We start from the raw sequence: 20,358 nt of genomic DNA, 5'->3' as shown, positions 1-20,358 counted from the left end.
GGTCCCTGCAGGCTCCACCCGGGGGGACCGCGGGCTTCCAGTGGTGAAGCTCATCCTAGCCTCTGTCTCCTCCTGTGCTCCACCCCCTGGGGGTACGTACTTCCTGGTCCCTACCAGGGAGCCATTCTCCACTGCTCCAGGACAAGGGTCCACCTCCAAGCGCAACAGTATATGCATTACCTATATGATAAAGACCTGATGGGCTGTGTATGTGTGTGTATGGAGGGGGGGGGGGTCAGCTTGAGAAATAAATAACAGCTCTCTCTTCTGGGTTAAGCACAACGAGGTAAATTAAAAAAAACAAAACACCCTAACCCTTCCACCCTCCCGCTACCTTTATGAACCCCTCTTCAGTGCCGGGATCCTGAGGGTTTCCTCTTATACAGACAGCAATGCAGGAGGTATAAGCTACTAGCAAGAACCAATACTCCCTAAAACGGTGCGTCCCTACCCTTTGCTGGAGGCAGACGTTTCCAGTCAGGTTTTTGGGATTGCCGCCATGAATATGCATGAGATAGATTTGCCTACACAGGGTCTTCACTTTATGTAAATCTATCTGATGCATGTTCATGCTGGATATTCTGAAAACTCAGCTGGTTAGATGTGCCTTCAGAAGTAGATTGGGAAACACACTGCCCTAAAAATTACTGACTCTCTAGATTGATATCTGATTAATGAGAAGGTGTATATGTGTGTATTTGTGTCTCCTCTAGTAACGTTTCTGTTTGAAGTCTTATCCAGGTGAAATTTCTAGGATATATGTCATGGAGATATAAGGATTTTGATTGAAATATTTTTTTTAGGATCCACACATATACAAGGATAATGAACACATGTATGCATCCTGGAGGTATGCTGAATGAATTCTGGGTGGAACACTATTTAATTCTTATTCATACCTACTTGCTAGAAAAGGTCCAATTGGACCTTTCTGGATTTGAGATTGCCAGGGAATGATCTTTCATGCTGTGGTTCTAATCTTCTGTACATAAAATTGCAACTATGTTTCTCTCTAGAAACGAGACTGCCTGTGCTCACTTCTAAAATCTTTGTGCATGTGTCTGGCAGGTTTCTGTATTTACTGAATTATTTTCTCTTTTTGTATGGTCTTCTACCATAAGGATGCAATTTTTACTTTACCACAAAATCTGGTTTGTTTTTCTTATTTAAGTGACTTTTGGAGATGGCAGAGACAAATGTATTATTGACCTTCATGTGGTGGGACCAATATATAAATGTATTTTATTGTTTTTTTTTAATTGAATGTACTCTATTTTGTGTAATATGCTTCTGGTTTGATTTTCTTCAACTTCCACAGCATAACATATGAAGAGTAAACTACCTAGCATTAGTGTAAATAAATTTTCTGGTACAGAAACAGAGTATGAGAGTAGATAAAGACCTCAAGGCCCATCAGGTCTCCTATTTTCCACTCCTGTTGCAATGCGCCTCAAAGCTCAGATGCTACTTGATCTCTGGCGTTACTCTCGCCGCGTCTCCACAAAAGATCTTCTATGCTTCTGCCGTGCATTTTTCTATTCTGAAACTGTTTTCGCCCCCACCAACTGTATTGATAGGCTGTTTAACGTCTCCGCTACCTTTCCTATGAGAAATAATTCCTTATGATATTATGTAAACTACCTCCTTTCAGCTTATACCAAGATATAAATCTTTTTTTTCATAGCAATAATGACTTTGTATTCTGTTCTGATAAAATCTACATGAAGCTCTGAGAAAAAAAGGTAATTCATGCACCTCACTAAACTGTGTATTTTCCTCAACAATACTACAAGAACAGTAAGGAATGTGAAAAATGATACTTAGGAAGGAATTCTTGTTATGATGCACTAATTTTGCCTGCCATGATGCAATGTGTTCAGTGCCATTGATATTTGTATACTACAAATTCCACGGTTTACTTTTATGTGTACACTTTCCAGAGTGCTCCTGTGAGTTGCAAACCAGTCAGGCCAATGTGCTGTGCACTGGGGAAAATCTTCTACCAGATGTCGCTCTTCAGCAGCGCTGATGGATCTACTTGCATTTGCAACTTAACTGATGTTTTGTTCTCTGCTGGGAATTTAATACCCTGAGCCTTATCTCTGGTAGCGCATTGTATTCCGAGCACCGCCATTCAGACAGCAATAGTGAGTCCCTTGTGGTTTCAGTAAATCCGATCAGCCTTAAAATATGATAAACCATAAGAGGCTCTGTATCTGTATGCCCTAGTTTATCCACATTCAGCTAAGTGACGTGAACTGTGTTTTTAACCACACTGGCACTATAAGTTGCACTTTTAATGTTTTCCCTTCATACCATTACGAAACGCTGCCTCAAACATTTTCCTTTCTCAATCAATTTGTTTCGCGTCATTCCTTTTAAGAAAAAGCACTTTAAGCACCACTTTCCTACTTTACATACTCAATCTGTTTCATGAATTTTTGCAAACCTTAATCTTAATTAAAATATTGGGGCAGGGAGTGGGAGAGGTAAATGTCTCATTCACACGAAGAGGTAAATTTTCAAAAGTCATAGATGCATTTTTCAGCCCCACAGATAAAAATGTTCAGCTAAGTGGAGCTGCTAGCCACCTGAAAGGATGCATTAAATTTCAACCACATAGAAAAGAGGTGTTCGGGTAGAGGGCAGGGAGTTGTTAAAGGAGACACATTTGAAAAATACATGCATGCATTTAATTTTCAGAAAAGCCCTAACTTGTATGCAGTACACCTTCCTTTTAAAACATAGAAGGATGCATGTGAAGGGACAGTGAAGCATAACATAGTGAGACCACAGGCCACAGAGTAGCAAAGGGTTTACCTGCATGGGGTGGCAATTACTTTGTTAACAGCAGTGGTATGACGGCCACAGTTTTCCAAGAAGGCATCTTAGGCCCAAGAAGGGACCCATCTTGAGGGGTTTAGTATCATATAAAGGCTGCATTTTGATGTGTTTTATATTGGTTGTTAATTTCTATATTTAATAGAGATGTGTACCGTGTGATCGATCGTCTTAACGATCGATTTCGGCTGGGGGCGGGGAGGGAATCGGATCGTCGTGGTTTTGTTTTTTAAAATATCGTGTAAATTGTAAATCAGGGGAGGGCGGGAAAACCGGCACACTAAAACATCCCTAAAACCCACCCCAACCCTTTAAAATAAATCCCCCACCCTCCCGAACCCCCCCCCAAAATGTCTTAAATTACCTGGGGTCCAGTGGGGGGGTCCCGTTGTGATCTTCCACTCTCGGGCCACGAGTGCGTAGATAGAAAATGGCGCCGGCGCTACCTTTGCCCTGTCATATGACAGGATACCCAATCCTGGCTAATTATTTATATATCACAAACCAATTGCAGCTAATACATATATTGTGACATCAATCCAATTCAATAATCTTTATTGGTGAAAAATTCATGAAAAATATTCACAATTAATCCATAATACCCCACACAATAGACATAATATCTTTATAAAAACAATAGACAAAATTCACACACCACCCATACTACACATATACACATCCGTTCTACATTCAACTCCTTATAAAAATCATTTCCAATTTTCTAAACATTCAAATATAACCATTAAATATAAATCTTCACATAACATATCATCAGATGTTAATACATTTCACTTCGTAAGCAGAAAGAGTTATATTGCACTTTAATTCTTGCGTTACAAGAACGTCAATCCTTTTGTTCTCCTTTTGTTCTCTCTACATGTTTCGCCTTTCCTCAGGCTTCTTCAGGAGAGTTTTTCAAACAATCTCCCACTGCTCATGTACAACATCTATCCATAGGGTCTTCTAAAAACATTCATACAAAAAAAATGTTTTTGAATATTCAATTAATACATTTTATATATAAACTTGATCCTTTATAAAGTGCTTCAAAAAAACTCCCATACCTGCACGTCCCAAAAAAGGCTTGCCCAGACGCACAAATCAGCACATCCTCAACTCTTGTTTCAAAGCATTTCAATTGTTCAAATGCTCTAAACACATCTCTCAAAAGTATTCAAACTAGAAAAAAAACAAATCAAAATGACTTCAAAGAGAAAATCATTCCCTTAAGAGTTCACCAGTGTGCAAGACAACCAAGGATTCTTACCTTTCTTATCTTAGGCAGAGAAACCACCTTCACCTTATTTCAAAGAGACGCCTCCATCGAGTGAAAAAACGGAAGTGAATCAAACTCTTCTCTTCCATCCTTTTAAGCCACACTGCCCCAATCAGAGCTCAACTCAAAACTATCCCCGCCCCTTAGAACATATGGTGTCTAAACCAATTGCCACTAAACCAAGTAATTGCCACTCCCTAAGCACGCCAGATTCAAACCAATCACTGAAGACAACAAATGAAGAAAAAAGTGAAAAAACTTTGCAGCCAGAGTACAGGTTCTAAAACTTTGCAGCCAGAGTACAGGTTCTAAAAACATGTAGCCCACTCGATCTTATCATTTAATCCTTTTGGCCACAAAGTCTGTACAGACTTTGGGAGATTGTGGCCAAAGTCTGTACAGACTTTGTGGCCAAAAGGATTAAATGATAAGATCGAGTGGGCTACATGTTTTTAGAACCTGTACTCTGGCTGCAAAGTTTTAGAACCTGTACTCTGGCTGCAAAGTTTTTTCACTTTTTTCTTCATTTGTTGTCTTCAGTGATTGGTTTGAATCTGGCGTGCTTAGGGAGTGGCAATTACTTGGTTTAGTGGCAATTGGTTTAGACACCATATGTTCTAAGGGGCGGGGATAGTTTTGAGTTGAGCTCTGATTGGGGCAGTGTGGCTTAAAAGGATGGAAGAGAAGAGTTTGATTCACTTCCGTTTTTTCACTCGATGGAGGCGTCTCTTTGAAATAAGGTGAAGGTGGTTTCTCTGCCTAAGATAAGAAAGGTAAGAATCCTTGGTTGTCTTGCACACTGGTGAACTCTTAAGGGAATGATTTTCTCTTTGAAGTCATTTTGATTTGTTTTTTTTCTAGTTTGAATACTTTTGAGAGATGTGTTTAGAGCATTTGAACAATTGAAATGCTTTGAAACAAGAGTTGAGGATGTGCTGATTTGTGCGTCTGGGCAAGCCTTTTTTGGGACGTGCAGGTATGGGAGTTTTTTTGAAGCACTTTATAAAGGATCAAGTTTATATATAAAATGTATTAATTGAATATTCAAAAACATTTTTTTTGTATGAATGTTTTTAGAAGACCCTATGGATAGATGTTGTACATGAGCAGTGGGAGATTGTTTGAAAAAACTCTCCTGAAGAAGCCTGAGGAAAGGCGAAACATGTAGAGAGAACAAAAGGAGAACAAAAGGATTGACGTTCTTGTAACGCAAGAATTAAAGTGCAATATAACTCTTTCTGCTTACGAAGTGAAATGTATTAACATCTGATGATATGTTATGTGAAGATTTATATTTAATGGTTATATTTGAATGTTTAGAAAATTGGAAATGATTTTTATAAGGAGTTGAATGTAGAACGGATGTGTATATGTGTAGTATGGGTGGTGTGTGAATTTTGTCTATTGTTTTTATAAAGATATTATGTCTATTGTGTGGGGTATTATGGATTAATTGTGAATATTTTTCATGAATTTTTCACCAATAAAGATTATTGAATTGGATTGATGTCACAATATATGTATTAGCTGTCATATGACAGGGCAAAGGTAGTGCCGGCGCCATTTTGGTTCCTGTCCCCGACGTCACGAGCGTAGAAGATCGCTCCCGGACCCCTGCTGGACCCCCAGGGACTTTTGGCCAGCTTGGGGGGGCCTCCTGACCCCTGCCGGCGCCATTTTGCCATACGGCAAAATGGCGCCAGCCGTACGGCAACACGATTCGAGTGTAGGAGGTCATTCCCGGACCCCCGCTGGACTTTTGGAAAGTCTTGTGGGGGTCAGGAGGCCCCCCCAAGCTGGCCAAAAGTCCCTGGGGGTCCAGCGGGGGTCCGGGAGCGATCTTCTACGCTCGTGACGTCGGGGACAGGAACCAAAATGGCGCCGGCGCCATTTTCTATCAACTCACTCGTGGCCCGAGAGTGGAAGATCACAACGGGACCCCCCCCACACTAGACCCCAGGTAATTTAAGACATTTTGGGGGGGTTCAGGAGGGTGGGGGATTTATTTTAAAGGGTCGGGGTGGGTTTTAGGGATGTTTTAGTGTGCCGGTTTTCCCGCCCTCCCCCTCCCCTCGATTTACGATTTTTGACGATAAATCGGGGGAATTCCTATTAAATATCACCTCTAATGATTTTTGACGATTTAAAATATATCGGACGATATTTTAAATCATCAAAAAACGATTCACATCCCTAATGTATCAGATTTATCTGTGTATATAAGAACATAAGAAATTGCCATGAAAGTGTCCATCAAGCCCAGCATCTTGTTTCCAACAGAGGCCAAACCAGGCCACAAGAACCTGGCAAGTACCCAAACACTAAGTAGATCCCTTGCTACTGATACAATTAAAAGCAGTGGCAATTCCCTAAGTCAACTTGATTAATAGCAGTTAATGGACTTCTCCTTCAAGAAATTATCCAAACCTTTTTTGAACCCAGCTACAGTAACAGCACTAACCACATCCTCTGGCAACAAATTCCAGAGCTTAACTGTACATTGACTGAAAAATATTTTTTTCCGATTAGTCTTAATTGTGCTACTTGCTTACTTCATGGAATGCCCCCTAGTCCTTCTATTATCCGAAAGTGTAAATAACTGATTCACATCTACTTGTTCAAGACAATAGTGAATCCTATAACCAAAATGAAGAGGGAATTTTTCAAATCCAAAACATCAGCAGAAGAGGCAGATATGTCAAGTTGCAAGAAATTGTAATTTGGGAAGGAAATGCAAACACAATCTGTTTCTCTGTCAGACTCTTTTGTGATGCCACAGTTGCTGTGTCCTTGGCGCTCAGGGTCTTTGCATGTAGATCCCATCACTTCTGTTACTCTTCTTCTTTCTTAGTGCTTGCAGGGAAGATTAGCATCTTGGAAACTTCAATCTCCAGTGCAAGCATCAGCCTCAGCAAAAGTACAGAATGAGAAAATGGGAAGTCAATCTCCAAATTTGAACCCTATCCCCTTCCCCCACTGATACCCTATGAAGACTTTATTAAGACCGCTACAAATCACCTCTTGGGTCTCCTCTGGTTTCATCCTGTCGTAACATAAGATATCACTAAATAAGCACAAAACGAGAGGGAAATAGGATCCAATCCAAATATCCACAAATAATTAAAAGAAAAAATGTTTGTATTGCTTCTAGTTTTTGTGATAACATAAGATATTTTTATTTTCCAACAAAACAAGAGAACATTACTGTTCTGCTCACCAATTCACCATTCCATACACATCATCATATTGATTAAATAATTTTATTTCCAAATTTCTACATTTACAATATTCTCACTTATTTAAATACACCAATCACACCTCATTCACACAACCACATCCCACTAAAAATATATACTAGTATTTTTTATATAGATTAAAACCCTACTCTTATTTCATATCCACAAATGTGCAAAAATCCACCTCAGCATTTCAAAATCCATTTTTTGTAAATGAATGCTACCTTCTTATTAACATTTAAATCTTTTTCCTTTTTTTCACAAACATAGATCCTCAATGGTTCAAGATTCAGTTCCCAATGATGGCTCAATAGATAGAAATTATTGTTTCAACAGTCCTTATTTGAAAAGGCACAATTCTCAGGGCCCACTCAATTCCCACTGGTGGAAGATACAAAATTGTTGTTTCAAGAGCCCGACGCCATGGCATTTCGGAAACGTCCCGCCTGCATCAGGAGCACTTTACAAACACATTCAAATCCACCACGGTAATTTTTGTATCAAGTCCTTTATGTTGAAATCACTTTATCTGGACTGCCATTCAATATTGAAGACCCGAACCTTACATCCCGTGTTTAAAAACAGCCACCATTTTCATTCTCAGTCCAAGCTGTTTGTTAAATGTTCTACTTCCTCTGTCCCACCGATATGCGTGCAACTTTGTATCCACTGCTTTTATCCCAGTTACCCTCAAGACTCCGCTGAAAATGATTAAACAACTTATTCACTTTCTTGCAGTATTAGAAGCCCTTTCAAGTCCCAGCCAGATCATCTGCGAAATATATAATATGTATAATACATCCTTACCCTTAATCTATTATGTACATTCACACCTACTCCCATTCAAATGAATGTGCTATTCTGTCAGTTTCCCCCACCTGATATTCTACATTCACTCACTCTCTCTTATCCATTTATCCATTCCTCTTACTCAAATCTCCATATCAAACCCAACCATATACCCACTCAAATTCAATACCAAACATACCAATTAAGGTCCAATCCATAGCACCCAAAATAAGCCAGTATTCTACACTTACCCACTCTGATCCAACCACACCTTTCTACTGCTCTTATCCAGCATCTGTGAATCTACCCATATTCCCTCTCAAGATTAAATGTCCCAAACTCCTCCCACCATGTCGTCATCAGCGTCATCACCACCTACGAATGTATAACTAAGTCCCTAGCGATACTCACATTCATTTCCACAATCAATACATTCATGCTTACTCGCTAAAACTAAATATCCATCATCCATACCATCCATACCAACCGCGACTCTTTCAGCGGTTGTGAGCTATACCGCATCATTTCTATGTCCCGCCCCCCTCCCTCCCAATCGTTATGTCATCAAGGACACCTACCGGTGGGTTATCTCAATTATGAACCTTTTTTTATAGAAGCACTTTCCACTCTACTTCCTTATTCAAACCACTAGGGATCACCGTTTTCCACTGAAAGATATATCTTTGTTCTTTAAATAAAATAATTTTGTTAATGTCACCCCCTCTCACCCGAACAACTTGTTCAATAGCTGCAAATTTTAGTTCCTCAATCTTATGTTGCGCAGACACCCAATGCTCAGCCAACGGAGCCTCCACCCGATTACATTGTATACAGCTCATATGTTCCTGAACCCGCAGTTTCAATTTTCTCAAGGTCTTACCAATATATTTCAACCCACATGGGCACCATATCACATATATTACCTGTTCAGATTCACAAGAGATCTTGCCACGTAATTTAAAGATCTTACCCCCTGACAACTCTATCTCCATTCCTTGATATGCCTGGGGACAAACATTACACTGACCACATGCACTATGTCCACTATCCTTAACCCCACTTCTCCTCTTACTTTTAATCCCTGCATGGACAAGATTGTCCATGCAGGCATTTAACTGATAACTTACAAGCTGTCCAGTCAAATACTGACTTCTTAAATATTGGGGCACTTATCCTTCTAGATTTTAATCTGGTATGTCATTATCCGGTAGGGATGTGCATTCGTTTCATCTGTTTCATATGTTTCCTATACAAGCATGTAATATGAAACGTATGAAACAAATGCACATCTAATTGTCATGTAATGGGAAACATATGAAATGAATTAAATGAATGAAATGAATGCACATCCCTATTATCCAGCTAAAATCTAGTCAGATAAAAAAGAGGTGTTCCAGAGTGTCCCTAAGTTATCTGGTTAACAAACTGATTTTCAGCTATATAACTAAAAAAAAAACCTAAATGGCTATATTTGTATGTAGAAAGGGATTTGGGAAAAACCTTGAACACAGCTAGAATAGGAGGACGCACCCTCAGATACCAAGACTGGCTTGGAAAGGCAGTGGCAACAATGGTGTTGCTATATTTTAAGAACTGGAATGGTAGGAGCAGAGCAATGTAATGAGACAGATAGCTGTAACACTCCCAAAGGCATTTTCCATTTCTTGCATATGCACAGAGCAGCAGAGCATATGCAATCTGGAAAGAATGGCTTAGAGGAGCATTAGCAGAAGTGGTATCAGTAAATAATTTTTAAAAATTAGAATGGAGCAAGCAGAGCAACACAGCGAGAAGTGCAGCTGTAACACCTCCAAAGCTGTGGTGTTGTCAATGTCAGGTCCATGTAACATTTGAAAAATACCTTTTCAGGCAAGATATGTAGCATCTTAGGGACTGCAAAGTTTATTGGAAATTATTAAGGCTGATGAGCCTTGCTAAGACTGTTTTGAGATGGTTGGAGCATAGCATGGCTGAAGCTGAAAGTGTCAGGTCCCAGGAGTTGTAGATGGAGCAATTAAGCAGGATACGTCAGATCTAAATGGATATGGTGGATCATGGAGTGCTACAGCTGGAAGTATCAGGCCACAGTGGTCATGGTTGGAGTAAGACAAGCTATGCAGGATAGATCAGACCATGGTGCTTATAGTTGGAGCAAAACAGGCTTATTCAGGATACCTTAGAACTCAGTGATGGTGTTTGGAGCAAGGGAGGCAGAGGATCTCAGTGGAATCATGCCTGGTGGTAGTGATTGAGGCAAAGCAGGTTTAGGAAGTCAGTGGAGACATGCCCCAGTGATGGTTTTTGGAAAATGCCACCACTGAGACATGACTACGCAGTTTTCTTCTCCCTGCTTTGACAGAAAATCTGACACCACTGCTGAGGCATGACTCCATTGAATTTTCCTGCCTGCTTTGTCCTAAATAGTTGTTGAAACAAAGCAGGCAGGGGTGGTCAATTTTGTAAATGCAACCACTGAGGCATGACTTCACCAACTTCCTTGCCTACTTCTTCACAAACTGTTGTTGAGGCAAAGCAGTCAAGGAAAGTAAGTGGAGTCATGCCTCAGTGATAGCATTTGGGGAACAGGAGGCAGACCTGGCTGTGATGCTTGGGGCTTAACAGGCTGAGGAACTCAGTGGAGTTATGACCCGGCTCTGGTGCTTGGGGCAAAGCAGGCAGAGGAATTCAGTGGAGTCATGATCCAGTCATGATCCAGCTGTGGTGCTTAGGGTAAACATCTCCTTTTCAAATACCATCCCCAGGTGCATACACAAGGGGATTGTTATAAGTCTGCTGCTCGGAGTTAGCAATCGAGCTCCTCCTGTAGAGGGAGGAGTTGGCAATCTGTTATGGATCTCCTCCTGAAGAGGGAGGAGTTAACAATCTGTTGTCAATCCCTGCTGCTAGGAGTAGCAATCTATAGGAACTGCTCCCCAGAGGTGGAGAGAGAAGGGTCCATCAAGCCCAGCATCCTGTTTCCAACAGTGGCCAATCCAGGCCATAAGAACCTGGCAAGTACCCAAAAACTAAGTCTATTTCATGTAACCATTGCTAATGGCAGTGGCTATTCTCTAAGTGAACTTAATAGCAGGTAATGGACTTCTCCTCCAAGAACTTATCCAATCCTTTTTTAAACACAGCTATACTAACTGCACTAACCACATTATCTGGCAACAAATTCCAGAGTTTAATTGTGCGTTGAGTAAAAAAGAACTTTCTCCGATTAGTTTTAAATGTGCCACATGGGAGTAACCCCCAGTCTTTCTATTATCCGAAAGAGTAAAAATCCGATTCACATCTACCCGTTCTAGACCTCTCATGATTTTAAACACCTCTATCATATCCCCCCTCAGTTGTCTCTTCTACAAGCTGAAAAGTCCTAACCTCTTTAGTCTTTCCTCATAGGGGAGTTATTCCATTCCCCTTATCATTTTGGTAGCCCTTCTCTGTACCTTCTCCATCGCAATTATATCTTTTTTGAGATGCAGCGACCAGAATTGTACACAGTATTCAAGGTGCGGTCTCACCATGGAGCGATACAGAGGCATTATGACATTTTCCGTTTTATTCACCATTCCTTTTCTAATAATTCCCAACATTCTGTTTGCTTTTTTGACTGCTGCAGCACACTGTACCGACGATTTCAATGTGTTATCCACTATGACACCTAATATAGAATGCCTCCCGCGTTGGCAATCTGTTATAAGTCTGCCAGGGAGTTAGCAATTGGTTATGCATCACCCTGCCAAGGGGAATAGCTAACAATTGTAATACTCCGTAGGCAGAGTTAGTGTTCTATAGTGGGTTGGCTTCCCACAGAGTGGCAGTCGTATAATACCACTCTAGTAGTGTAAGGAATGAACACTTGAGATAAATTGGTGAATCCCTGGGCCAATGGCAGATGACAGCGCCCTCAAGAGGATGTCCTGAGAGGGACCACCGGCTAGGCTGGAGTATGGACACAAACAGAGATAGTTCTTTATTTAGACAGGAAGTAGAACCACCAGAGGTGGCAGTAGTGAGCTGATGTGCCCGGCAGGGCTGAAGTCCTTCTGATACTGGAATTGCGATCTCTGGGTTGCTGAGCTGTAGAGAGAGACTATAGATAGTGAGTAGCCAGGGTATGCTGGATACATAACCAGTAGTAGATGATACACTCATGATTGTAGATATCTGTAGTGGCTTCTATGCAACAGAGTCTTCAGTATATTCAGGAACAGGAGCCGTTGGCGAGTGCTGGTTCCTATGTGCAGTCTGGAATGAGAACTCGCAATATCTGTGTATGAGATGGCTTATGGAATAGAAGAGAGTCTTTGGAGGGTTTTAGGAACATAGGCCCTCTGTGGAGTGAGTACCTGTTCCTATCTGCAATCTATAATAGTAATACACAGATATAGATATATAATAGCTTTTGATATAGAAGCGAGTTTGCATTACTTCCCACCATCTTAAAATTTGCATTGCTTGTGCATGACCATATACATGTGTATGGGGGCCAATTTTTCACGAGCAACACTTTTAAAATCTACCTGTTAGGTTTTACCGCTTGTGCCTCTACTTACTAAAGCACTGGTACACTGAGGCTGGAAATGCCACTTTCTGCCTTTCCCGCTCCTCTGACACAACAGAGTCTGACAGAGAAACAGATGGTGTTTGCATATCCTTCCAAAATTACAATTTCTTGCAGCTTGACATACCTGCCTCTTCTGCTGATGTTTTGGATTTGAAAAATTCCCTCTTCATTTTGGTTATAGGACTCACTATTGTCTTGCAAAAAAAGCCCCTATCAACTGCAGACGTCCCACAGCCTCGAGTATCTTTGTCTGACATGATGGGATTTTATCAGGTGCAGTGCCTGCTTACCAGGGTTTAAATGATGGACAAAAGATGTTTTAATCTTTATTATTTTCAGTGATGTTGATATGTGTGTAATACTGACTAAAGTGTTCACTCTGTGTGTAACGTTGAACAACACAGAGAGAATTCACTACAGTACTATTTTAGTATGTTTCTTCTGCTGACTAGTGCACTGCTTGCACACACACACACACACAAAAGAATAGTATAATGCTCTAATATGTGTGTGAGTATGTAGCACAACCATACACTAGTAATGAGGTAACAAAATTAATCCACAAAGTGGATGGCTGTACCTGTGGTGGTGACTGGCACAGCCTGCTTGCCTTGTGGCTGCACTGACTCTGGTACACACAGACCCAGATACTCATAGAGTTAAAACAGCCTCTCTATCTTGGGTACTATGGGCTGGACTGGTGTTGCATCTGGTCTCAGATGGCTTTGACCTCTGTGCATCACCGTTCTTCATTCTCTCTCCTCAAGCCTTGGAAAGATGGCTGCTGCCGCATCTTCATGCCTCTCCCTCCGGTGTCCCCGGAACGGCATTGGCGACGGTGTTCACCATGATTTTCCTGAGGGCCTCCTAGGATGCGCACACACACACGCCTCCCATGTCTTTATCCATGTCATGGCGGGAACCTCGGGGGCGTCCCCTCCGAGTGATGTCATCACATCCTGGTATTTAGCCTTCCCTTCGTTTGCTTACAAACTGAGTTAGCAAGGATTGGAATGCCTCCAGTCTAAGCTGCTCTGCCGCTTCCTTGCTGCCGCAGGAAGTCCTCTCTCTGCCCTTCGGGGTAATTCATCGCTAACCTGGGTATCTGCTCCTCAGGGGCCCTTATGCTCTCTTTCAGGTACCTATCTGGGATATCTGGTACTTGCTCCTTGAGGGCCTGCTCTCCCTACTCTGGTGCCTTCTACTGAACTACTTCTGCTTGCCAGGATCTTCATCAATAGAGCTACCTACTTCAGTGAGTACTAACCCTGTCAGTCTGCCTCACCTTCAGCTTCAGCACTGGGAGTCTTCATCCGAGACCTTCCTCAGCTACCCTGCATTGCCTATTATCTACTCAAGTGTGGGACTGGTCTCCTCTTCTGGGGACCCCTGGACTACTTCTACTGGGTTACCTCATTGCTGTCTGCTCCCCGGACAGTACCATCAAGCTTTATAATAAATACAAATTCTCTGTGTCTGCGTGTCTCGAGTCTAGCCTAGTACTGTGATTCCTCATGTGGCTCCTCCCCGTGGGAGTGGCCATCACCGCAGTACCCAAGAATCCACTCCATCACCTCAAAACTATAACAATTGGTTCACAGCAACAAGTTTAAAATTAAATTAAATCACAGCAGTCAGCAGCCTGCCTTTCCCCAGAAGGGGAGACAGGGCTGGACAACACAAAACCTCCTCTTGGTCAGTGGCTGTGACAGTGAAATGCTAATAAAAATTACAAAACTGTGCAAATGACTCAGCAGCCAAAAGGATTAGAAAGGATGGCATGTTTCTAATTTTGAACAAAAATGCATTGTTGATTCAGAACACTGATTGTAACATACAAAGCTCAATTCAACAGATAAGTAGAAAGTGTCTCCATCGGAAGACAGATTCAAATGCAAATTGCACATTTATTTATTTATTTATTTAGCTATTTTCTATACCGGCTTTCACGACCAGGGGTCGCATCAAACCGGTTTACATTGAACAGTTTGTGTATTAAACATAGAACTGGAACAACTAACTGGTGCAGAAAATACAGTTACAAAGAACAAGGAATTATACAACTGGGAGAGTGGGAAGAAGAAGAGAGTATAACAATTAATAAAAATACATTTACAAATACTATACTATAAGAATAAACAGATATAAGAATATACTATAAGAATAAACAGAGCACTGATTTGCTGATTTAGAAAAATGCTTCACTCTGATACCGTTCTTTTACTTTGTCAACCTGGTTTCCTTGAACAACTAATCCCTGTTATTCTCTGACATCACACGATTCATAGGCATTAGGGCTGGTTGCTTTAGAGACTCCCATATGACCAGCCTGAGCCTCCAACAGGTAGGCTCTATTCTTTACAATGCAGCCAATACTTTTCTTTTTAAAAACAAAAATGAATGAAACTAATGACATATTTTTATATGGGACGCACTCATTCGCTTTTGGGAGCCAACGAATCAAATGAACAGGGAATGTTTGCCATATCTTGCTACAGCAGCCCAACCACACCTTTGCTCCCACTAGTCTTATGTTAGTTCCGCTTCCAGGAACCCTGCTGTCTGCCTACACTCCCCAGTCACCAAATTTAGAGTCCTCCATCCGTCTGCTGCTCCTCCTACTCATGCTTGCCAAAACTCTCTGCAGCTTGATGCTCTTATCCCGTACTAAAGCCCACCCTTCTGCAAAATACCTTACTACATTCCTAGACTCTAGGTGTCACTACTCCCAGTCACTGCATGTCCTCTCTATTCTCCTGAGAAAACCTGATTGCACCTCCTTCATGGCCCCATCTTTCGTGAATCATGTGCAATGAGAAGATATTCCTTATTAGGGGTCTAGATTCCATATTACAGCTGTGGTGTCCTTTTTTACTTAATGCCAATGAACACATCAGCATCTCTCCATTCTCCAGTCCTTTCTATATACTGCATATTCCTCTCCCAACCCCCACCCTTCTTCCAGCCGATCTAAAATTAAACTGCTAGGAACTATTCCCCCTTATTTTTTCCTTTCAAAATCTGAATGTCCTGCATACTTATTTTTCCTTTTAAATCACACATATACATTTCAATATATTTATTTTTCCTCCTATTAAACATTAATTTCCGCCTCCCCCCCCCCCCCCCAGCTTTTAGAGGTAAAGAGCCAGAATATATTTGCCTTATGGGGTGCTCTGTCTTCACAATAATCTGTGTTACTTGCAGTTCTGTGTTTTCATTGTTCTCCATGCTCACACTTTATATGTTATGCACCCACCTGCTAGTTGTAGAGGAAAACTGCAACAAGATTTTGTGAGGTAGATATTAAAAAACCATTTAAACGGATAACTTATAGTTCTCTGTTTAAATAGCAATTGATACAGAATATTAATCCTGTTATCCAGCTGGATAATTCATCACACAGCTAAAATCTAGCAGGAGAAAAAAAGAGGTATTCCAGAGGTGAACCTGGAAGGAGCTACTTATCCAGTAAACTTAGCTGGATAAGATGTGATATTCAAACATTTCTGGCTAAGGTATCCAGCAAACCTTAACCTTACCTGGATATATTCAGTGGCACAACCGCACCACTGAATATTCCAGCTAAGTTAGCCGGATAAGTCTCATCCATCGAACTTGCTTTGCCATCTATGTCTGAATTCTGACCTCTCTGTGTTTTTCCTAACAAAAAAAATATGTAACCCATACTCTGATTGGGCAAGACACAGGGTGTTCTGGGAGATTTGCTTCTGTGTGTGATATCCTCTGTCAGCAGCTCTCAGAAAGATGACAACCCAGGCTTATCTGTCTCTCCAGAACCCAAAGAAAGCATAACTTCTTACTTACTTATTCAACATAACGAAGAATAACCTTAAAGCTGTAACCATTAGGGATGTGAATCGTTTTAGGACGATTAAAATTATCGTCCGATAATTTTAATATCGTCTTAAACCGTTATGGAACACAATACAATACAGATTCTAACGATTTATCGTTATAAATCGTTAGAATCGTGAGCCGGCACACTAAAACCCCCTAAAACCCACCCCCGACCCTTTAAATTAAATCCCCCACCCTCCCGAACCCCCCCCCAAATAACTTAAATAACCTGCGGGTCCAGCGGCGGTCCGGAACGGCAGCGGTCCGGAACGGGCTCCTGCTCTGAATCTTGTCGTCTTCAGCCGGCGCCATTTTCCAAAAGGGCGCCGAAAATGGCGGCGGCCCTAGACGAAAAAGATTGGACGGCAGGAGGTCCTTCCGGACCCCCGCTGGACTTTTGGCAAGTCTCGTGGGGGTCAGGAGGCCCCCCACAAGCTGGCCAAAAGTTCCTGGAGGTCCAGCGGGGGTCAGGGAGCGATTTCCCGCCGCGAATCGTTTTCGTACGGAAAACGGCGCCGGCCATACGCGTATGGCCGGCGCCATTTTCCGTACGGAAAATGGCGCCGGCAGGAGATCGACTGCAGGAGGTCGTTCAGCGAGGGTTCCGGCGCCTCGCTGAACGACCTCCTGCAGTCGATCTCCTGCCGGCGCCATTTTCCGTACGAAAACGATTCGCGGCGGGAAATCGCTCCCTGACCCCCGCTGGACCTCCAGGAACTTTTGGCCAGCTTGTGGGGGGCCTCCTGACCCCCACGAGACTTGCCAAAAGTCCAGCGGGGGTCCGGAAGGACCTCCTGCCGTCCAATCTTTTTCGTCTATGGCCGCCGCCATTTTCGGCGCCATTTTGGAAAATGGCGCCGGCTGAAGACGACAAGATTCAGAGCAGGAGCCCGTTCCGGACCGCTGCCGTTCCGGACCGCCGCTGGACCCGCAGGTTATTTAAGTTATTTGGTGGGGGATTTAATTTAAAGGGTCGGGGGTGGGTTTTAGGGGGTTTTAATGTGCCGGTTTTTCGATTTTTCGATTTTTCGATTTTTAACGATTTTTAACGATTTTTCACGATATTTTACCCCCCCAAATGGCAACAATACGATTTCCTCCCCCTCCCAGCCGAAATCGATCGTTAAGACGATCGAGGACACGATTCACATCCCTAGTAACCATTAGGGATGTGAATCGTTTTTTGACAATTTAAAATATCGTCCGATATATTTTAAATCGTCAAAAATCGTTAGGGCCACGATACAATACCAATTCCCCCGATTTATCGTTAAAAAATCGTAAATCGGGGGAAGGGGGAGGGCAGGAAAACCAGCACACTAAAACCCCCTAAAACCCACCCCCGACCCTTTAAATTAAATCCCCCACCCTCCCGAACCCCCCCCAAATGCTTTAAATTACCTGGGGATCCAGCGGTGGTCCAGAACGGCGGCGGTCCGGAACGGCCCCCTCAATTGAATCCTTTTGTCTTCAGCCGGCGCCATTTTGCAAAATGGCCGCCGCAAAATGGCGGCGGCCATAGACAAAAACGATTCGACGCAGGAGGTCGTTCCGGACCCCCGCTGGACTTTTGGCAAGTCTTGTGGGGGTCAGGAGGCCCCCCCCAAGCTGGCCAAAAGTTTCTGGGAGTCCAGCGGGGTTCAGGAAGCGATTTCTTGCAGCGAATCGTTTTCCGTACAGAAAATGGCGCCGGCAGGAGATCGACTGCAGGAGGTCGTTCAGCGGGGGTTCCGGACCGCCGCTGAACGACCTCCTGCAGTCGATCTCCTGCCGGCGCCATTTTCCGTACGGAAAACGATTCAAGGCAAGAAATCGCTTCCTGAACCCCGCTGGACTCCCAGAAACTTTTGGCCAGCTTGGGGGGGCCTCCTGACCCCACAAGACTTGCCAAAAGTCCAGCGGGGGTCCGGAACGACCTCCTGCGTTGAATCATTTTTGTCTATGGCCGCCGCCATTTTGCGGCGGCCATTTTGCAAAATGGCGCCGGCTGAAGACAAAAGGATTCAATTGAGGGGGCCATTCCGGACCGCCACTGTTCTGGACCACCAGGTAATTTAAAGCATTTGGGGGGGGTTCGGGAGGGTGGGGGATTTAATTTAAAGGGTCGGGGGTGGGTTTTAGGGGGTTGGCTCACGATTTTAACGATTTTTCACGATATTTTTAAAACCCAAACGGCAACAATACGATTCCCTCCCCCTCCCAGCCGAAATCGATCGTTAAGACGATCGAGGACACGATTCACATCTCTAGTAACCATTCAGAGATTCTGTGACAATTATTCTCTTTTACATTTCATCTTCCATTAAGATGCATGTTTTCTAGTTGCTCTTCATAATCATTATTTTGGCAGTTAAGATGCAATAGTTTATTAGTATGTCAAGCTGAATTAGAATGTTGTTGTCTCTATAGCAGTACAGCATCGCATGCAGCGAGGACAGAATATGTGCAAAAAGGGTCTGCCCCTCCCCCACTGACTCCCTGCACAGGCGAATTGTTGTCCACTCGATGAAGGAGTTGCCTTGAATGATTTTAATTACATTTTTGATATTAAACATGAAAGACTTTGGTGACATGAAACAATGATGAAAACTATGGAATAATAAGCAACAGATTTATTATCACACCAATGATCATTAAAGCCATATTTTAATTTGGCATGAGATTCTTTTTTAACTTCAATCCAACTGGATTTCAGCACTTGAGGAGATTAAAGTTGAACTAGTTTGTGACCACCTCTCACTAATTAGTTTTTCTGACTTCCACAGATGGATAAAAGCCATGTTCTTTGTAGAGCACTGGGAATTTTATTATTTTATTTGCTCCACATTTTGTACAGATAGATTAAAGTTATTGTTAATTATACAGAGATTGCACACAATATAGATGGGAAAAAAAACTATGCCAATATATATCATGAGGAGGTACGATTCAAAAAATATTGTTTTGGATGAGATAAGCGTGCAGAGGACTAACTTGCTAGTATGGCAGTTACTACCCTTAGCAAAAGGCTTGGAGATTACTACCTTTAACCTATATGCTTTGAAGCTTTTAATGCAACTGCAATATTGCTTCCATTTTAGATGGCAGGGAAAAAAAGAGGAATTGGATTCAGGCAAAAGCTGAGGGCCCCGACTTCCATGGTTTTGGATACTGTTATGCAAACATAAGGGACTGCTTCTATGGCCAAGTCCTAAAGGAAAGGAAGCAAGCGTGCATGAGGGTAACTCACTGGTGCGAAGGTTACTACCCTTAACCAATAAGCCTTGATACTTCTGATACAACTCCAACATTGCTCTCTGCTTTAACAGCAGAGGAAAAGGGGAATTGGATTCAGACTGCAACCAATGAGGGTCCCAAATTTTTATGGTCTGGGGAACTGATAATCATGGGGGTAACCTGCACAGAGCAGCAGTTACTACCCTTAAACGGAAGGCATGGCATTACTGCTCTTAATCAATGGACCTTGATGCTTATGATGCAACTGCAACACCGCACTCTGCTTCGAAGGTCGTGGGTGGGAGGAGGAAGGAAGAGGAATTTGGATTCAGAGACAGCCAATATGAGCCATGATTTGTTTTACAGTTTGGGGTACTGATGTGCAGACAGTAAGGAAAAAACACAGGACTGTGGGCACTGGGATCATGTGGTCTTTTCAGGAGGGCACTGGGATCATGTGGTCTTTTCAGGAGTTGCAGGGCGTCTATGAGATTCCGAAACAAGACTTTTTTGCGTATCTGCAAGTAAGACACTATATATATGCAGTTTTTGGGACTTACCAGCTA

The 20,358-nt window shown here is 42.5% G+C and overlaps 2 long non-coding RNA genes across 2 annotated transcripts; one reads left to right on the top strand and one right to left on the bottom strand.

Moving 5' to 3' along the window:
- Window positions 1-3,766: 3,766 nt before the first annotated feature.
- Window positions 3,767-4,474, bottom strand: LOC115088785. The gene is made up of 3 exons (XR_003855876.1): window positions 4,109-4,474; window positions 3,906-4,020; window positions 3,767-3,804 (listed from the first exon to the last, which is right to left on the bottom strand). It is a non-coding gene; the product is annotated as an uncharacterized LOC115088785 (long non-coding RNA).
- Window positions 4,475-4,524: 50 nt separating this feature from the next.
- On the top strand, window positions 4,525-5,232 carry LOC115088784. Its single transcript, XR_003855875.1, has 3 exons — window positions 4,525-4,890; window positions 4,979-5,093; window positions 5,195-5,232. It is a non-coding gene; the product is annotated as an uncharacterized LOC115088784 (long non-coding RNA).
- The last annotated feature ends 15,126 nt before the right edge of the window (window positions 5,233-20,358 follow it).

This window comes from Rhinatrema bivittatum, chromosome 3 (genome assembly GCF_901001135.1).
Source record: "Rhinatrema bivittatum chromosome 3, aRhiBiv1.1, whole genome shotgun sequence".
Classification (NCBI taxonomy): domain Eukaryota; kingdom Metazoa; phylum Chordata; class Amphibia; order Gymnophiona; family Rhinatrematidae; genus Rhinatrema; species Rhinatrema bivittatum.
This window is presented reverse-complemented; position numbering and strand designations above follow the sequence as displayed.